This window comes from Trachurus japonicus, chromosome 16, assembly GCF_045865225.1.
Source record: "Trachurus japonicus isolate A0001 chromosome 16, Traja_1.0".
In the NCBI taxonomy this organism is placed as follows: Eukaryota; Metazoa; Chordata; class Actinopteri; order Carangiformes; family Carangidae; genus Trachurus; species Trachurus japonicus.
In genome coordinates this window covers 32,710,462-32,716,461 of record NC_140922.1, presented here as the reverse complement: position 1 = coordinate 32,716,461, position 6,000 = coordinate 32,710,462, and the positions used below count along the sequence as shown (strand labels likewise).

Genomic DNA, 6,000 nt, shown 5'->3' with positions numbered 1-6,000 from the left:
ACAGTGTATATGGTATTTGCCCAAAAGTAATACTATATTTAACACATTTAGTAGTTGCTTGTCGTTGAGCAATGAGCATATCTATGGTCGTTGAGCTGTGTGTGTGTTACCGTGAGTCTCTAGTTTCCCGACCGTGCGGGCGGGTCCGTGAACGCAGCGCGGCGCTCCGCTGCCATGTTGTTGTTTTATTTAGTTTCCAGCTGCTGAGACCGAAGAGTCCGAGTCGGTCTGTCGGTGTCTGCGGACACACCGTCTCTCTCTCACTCTCTTCCTCTCCCTCTCTCTGTGGATTTACTACCAGACTCTACAACTTTTCGCCAAAGTTTCCCTCGGGTACGTGTTATACTTTTTCTCCCACCTCTCATTTAAAACTTGTCCCTCCCTCCTCTCCTCTCTCCCTCTCTCTCCGTGTTACTTTTTCCCATTCATGCTAACAGGACGCTAACTTAGCTTAACTTCACTTTAAACCCGCTTTTCCTCTCTTTTTTACTTTCATTCAGTTATAAACTATGATATAACACGGACGAGTGTTTGTAGTCGAGTTAAGTTAGCTTCGGTTTAAAGTGTGTTAAACTGTGTGTGTGTATGGGAGCTAACTCCAGAGCTACTATGCTAAGCTAACGCTGCTAACTGACTGAGACTTTTCAGCCAAAACTTTAAAAAATAACAAACTAACAGTAAGTGAACTAGTGTGCAGGCTTTCAGTCGTGTTACTGGTGATAACTGTGAACATAAATAGGAGAAGTACAGTCACGTGCCTCGCTTGTGGTTCAGTGTCAAACCTGTAGCAATGAAGTCATTATTATGGTTTATTGATTATACTTTTTATGTGTGATGGTGACAGATCAGCACTAGATACAAGAGTGTTTATTCATAAATGCCAGCACAAGAGATATATAACTTAGTATAACAATAGAAAGACAAGTAAAGAGCAACAATAATATAATAATAGTAAGACAGTAAGACTAAAAGCTAAACACAGATGGAGGTAGCCTAACAGTTGTAAATGGTATGAGAGTGTATTGTATGAGCAATATGCATGTAGTAACAATAAACAGGTGGAAACATAAGGCATATAACTGTTTATTTATTACACATATGGGAAATTTGGTTGTTACAGCAGCTTTTGTAGCATATAAGGTAAAAAAAAAGTAGAAAAATATGCAAAAATATAAAAAACAATCAAACAAAAAGAGCACATTTGTTGGTATACACGCCTCTTTTTTTCTTAGTATGATGTATGATTAGTCATGAGGACTTTTCCACATATAGAGTCAGCTTGGCTTAAGCTCGCATGAGCTCCACCCACCTGTAACTCACCGGACAGGTAGCCCATAATAATCACAGTGAGAGCCTCCTGGCTGTGTTGCAACACACAAGTGAAATGTGTGAAACTTTTTTTTTTCCGCCGCAGAAAAGAGGAAGAGGTTTCAGCCTTCAGCCTTGCTCCTGTCTTTGCGTGAGTCGAGTCTGAAGGTGGGATTTCACGGCTCTTAAATCCTCGTTTTGTTTTGTTTTGTTGCTGTTGCACTTGACTCGGACAACGGTGGTGGTGCGTTCAAGGCCCAAGGGAAGGGGGTCGTTCACATGTTGTTGTGTCTTTCCCCCACTGGTGGGATTAATCCTGTTATCCATTTACATCCAACAACAACATGCTGCTTAGGTTGAGGAATTTTAAACCCTTAGTTAGCACCCTGTAGAGATCTGTTTAGAAACAGCCGGACGAAGCCTCCCGGGCTTTATTACAACACACATAGTCAGTTTTACATCTGTTATGACAGCAAATGTTGATTATTTTTTATTGTTGATTAGTCAAATGACTTTTATCTGTCAATAGATGGTTTTGAAAGTCTGGAAAAGGACAGACAATTGTGGTAAATGACAGTTTTCAGGAGTTTAAGTTCACATTTTTGGATTTGTTTCGCCCAGATATACTACATTTACAGCTACAGTGATTTTCATTATCAATTTATATCATGAATATAATAAAAAGTCAGAAAAACAAGTGAGGTACTCCTTATAAAACAGTTAAAAAGCCTTTATAGTAATAGCATAGTCTTGTAAGACCATAAAAACCAACAATTTACGCCAGCCAGTGAATGCATCTCCTGTTTATTTTCTTGATTCATAGCTTAAAATGTAAAATTAAAGATACTTGTCATAAGTCCACAAAGTATAAACCAACATTTTTTAACAATGTCTTGTTCCACCATAACTCAAAATCTCTCAAATATTCAATTTATAACAATATTAAGCACAAAAAACAAAGAAGTCCAAATATTTGAGCGGCTGAAAGCAGCAAATTTACTCAGTTATCATGATATTTGCAGATCGTTTTTCATTCAATCAGTTGACTGATCTTTGCTGCTCTACTTTCTGCCAACAATTACGTCCATTGCTTACAAAACTGGTGGTTTTACCCACTGATAGAACTGGTGATTAGGCTGCAAGTAATGTCTATTTACAGACTAATTATTGGACAGTGATTTTCTCAAGTAATTGCTTGATTGATTTGTTAGTCAGTGTTGAAAAGTGTCGTAATATTTCATTCAACCAGCAGCTGTGAAACCTTCAAAGCTCACATTTTTAGTTATCATTAATCCATTTTTCAAAATAAGAGACTAATTTTCTGGCAATGAGCTCCATTACTTAATCAATTGGTGGTCACCATCAATCACACAATGGTAGAATTAATCCTGGATTAATTCAGTTTATATGTAAAATAATTATGCGACAATGAGTATTTCCTGATTGTATTAGTTTAATATTGTTATAAATTGAACATTAATGGATTTTAAACTGTTATTTGGAGGAAATTGTCAATTTAAAGACGTTGACTCACATATTAAGACATATAAATCATAAAAATAATAGTATGTTGCAGCTGTAGTTATAGACGACAGGACAGATAAACTTGAACACTGTGTTTTTCTTATCTTTTCTTTTTAAATTCTTGTAATAAATGGAAGTAGAAAAAACCAAATGCGTCCCTCGGCCTGTGGTGAAGCGAAAGTGTGAAACGCCGGAAGAGTTGTAAGATTTTACGAGCTGGAACTTGACCTTTGTTTTCTACGTTTTTATGGAGCCTGCAGATAAATGAGCAGAAACGAGCAGCCGAGGGCAAACGTCTGAACCAAACCGACCAGTTACAGCAGAAAAAGAACATAATACTACTACTATTACTACAGTGGAAACACGGTTCAAACGGCAGATTGTATTTGTCATTGATTCCTCCACAGGAAGATAAACAGCAGAGGAAGTGGTTGAGATAAGATCTGCTCTGTATCGAGTTATTAGTGTGTTGAAGTGTCGAGGCTCGTTAATGAGATCACTTTCACCATGACAGGTTTTTTTTGTAGCGATAAAAGTGTAATGACAGATTTTCTTACACTGGTTGTGTTGATATTTCATATGTTTTATTTTTTTCTGTAGCTGCTGCTGGCATCAAATCTGTGAACTTTATGGTAATGAGACTGGATTGCCATCTGACTTTATACGGCTGAATATAAAACCTGGATGTTTTTACAACCTTCAGCTGCAGTTTCAATCAGTTTGAACGGTTGTTAGTGAATATTGAGTGAATATTGACTGTGTTTAATTGATTCAGACGTGTTCTTGATTGATTGGTTGATCCACAACTGGAGACATATGTACAATTAATCAGAGCTGCAACAATTAATCGATTAGTCGCACAATAATCGATTATTAAACGAAACGTCAACTATTTTGATAATCGAATAATCGGTTTGGGTAGTTTTTTTTAAGAAAAAAAGGTCCAAATTCTCTGATCTCAGCTTCTTAAATGTGAATATTTATCGTTTCTTTGTTCCTTCACGACAATAAAATGAATATCTCTTTGGTTTGTGGACAATACAAGACATTTGAGGACGTCATTGTGTGGTTTGGGAAACACTGATTGGCATTTTTCAAAAAAATTTTTTACCATTTCATTGACCAAACAACAAATCGATTAATCGTTTAAATAATCAACAGATTAATCGATAATGAAAATAATCGTTAGTTGCAGCCCTACAATTGATCACATAATCGATAAAGCTTTTGTTTTGAGAATCAGTTTATCATATTTGTTAGAAATATCCAATATATGGTCTCTCTTAATATCTTTGTCCTTCTAAAATATTTACTGCTTTGCACCAAACACCAAAACCAATTCCACGTGCATGTGGAAATCTACTCTGTTGAGATAATTTACTGCTTTTCAGAGGAATATTTGGACATTTAACTCATAAAAAAATGTGTTTTGTCTGTCTGCAACAATTGGTAGCGGTTTTCTTAAGGCTGTGGAACGATACTGAGCCAAGTGTGATGATGACAGCACGTCGACTCTCGACCTGAAGCTGCAGCCTGAAACTGGGAGAAGTGTCGGGTCGGTGCAGTGTCATGTGCAGAGCAGCAGCTGGTCTTTTTTTTTGGTGTAGTTTCACACTGTAGTTCCTCAGGAGGACTGACAGCAGGCGGCTGGGTGGCGGTGGTATCATCGTCTTAGTCAGATGTAAATGAAGAAGTAACAGGAAACCTCCGGGTAGTGACTCCTCAGAGGAGAAACTGTCACTTTCTGTTGCCAGTGTGACTGGTCGTACCAGAAACCACACCACCACACGCCTGCAGGCCGGCGGTCATTTATCAGCCACTCATGGTCATTGATAAGACGCTCACTGTCACTAATCAGAGGGTCATTGTCACAAACGGCCGGTCACTGTCATAGTTTAGGCGGTCATTGTGATGTTCATTGTCATTAATCTGTCGGTTGTTGTCATTATTCAGCCAGTCATGTCTATAAACAGCCGGTCACTGTCATAAATCAGCTTGTCATTGTCATTAATTAGCCGTTCATTGTCATTAATCTGTTGGTTATTGTCATTAATGAGCTGGTCATAGTCATAATTATCACGGTTATTGTGATAAATCAGATGTTCATTGCCATTAATTAGCCGATAATTGTCATTAATCTGTCGGTTATTGTCATCGATCAGCTGTTCATTGTCGTTAATCTGTCGGTCACAATTTAGACGGTTATTGTGATAAATCGGATGTTCATTGCCATTAATTAGCCGATAGTTGTCATTAATTAGCCGTTCATTATCATAGATCTGTTGGCTATTGTCACTAATCAACTGTTCATTGTCATTAATCAGCTGGTTGTTGCCATAAACAGCTGGTCACTGTCATAATTTAGACGGTCATTGTGATAAATCAGATGTTCATTGCCATTAATTAGCTGATAGTTGTCATTAATTAACCGTTCATTGTCATAAATTAGCCAGTCATGTCTATAAACAGCCGGTCACTGTTGTAAATCAGCTTGTCATTGTCATTATTCAGCTGTTCATTGTCATTAATCTGTCAGTTATTGTCATTAATCAGCTGGTCACTGTCATAATTTAGACGGTTATTGTGATCAATCGGTTGTTCATTGCCATTAATTAGCTGATAATTGTCATTAATTAGCCGTTCATTATCATTAATCTGTTGGTTATTGTCATTAATCAGCCGTTCATTGTCATAAATTAGCTTTTCATTGTCATCAATCTGTCGGTTATTGTCATTAATTAGCTGATAATTGTCATTAATTGTCATGAATTAGCCAGTCATGTCTATAAACAGCCGGTCACTGTTGTAAATCAGCTTGTCATTTCCATTAATAAACCGGTTATTGTCATTAATTACCTTTTCATTGTCGTTAAGCTGTCAGTTATTGTCATCAAACAGCTGTTCATTGTCATAAACAGCTGGTCACTGTCATAATTTAGCTGGTCATTGTGGTGAATCAGCCGTTCATTTTCATTAATCAGATGACTATTGTCATTAATTGGCTGTTAATTGTCATTAATCAGCCGGTCACTGTCATAAATCAGCTGGTTGTTGTCATTAATTATCTTTTCATTGCCATTAATCGACTATTAATTGTTATTAATCTGCTTGTCATTGTCATTAATCTGCATCGTCAGCCGTTGTGTCGGGTCAGAGTTTCCTGCTGCA

The 6,000-nt window shown here is 37.3% G+C and overlaps 1 protein-coding gene across 1 annotated transcript in view; it reads left to right on the top strand.

Annotated features, from left to right (window-relative positions):
- The first annotated feature begins 203 nt into the window (after nucleotides 1-203).
- Nucleotides 204-6,000, top strand: part of plekhf2 (pleckstrin homology and FYVE domain containing 2) — a 40,618-nt gene continuing 34,821 nt past the window's right edge. The window contains exon 1 of the mRNA XM_085803427.1: nucleotides 204-333. The gene's annotated coding sequence lies outside the window, so the exon portion shown is untranslated. The remainder of the gene's footprint in view (nucleotides 334-6,000) is intronic.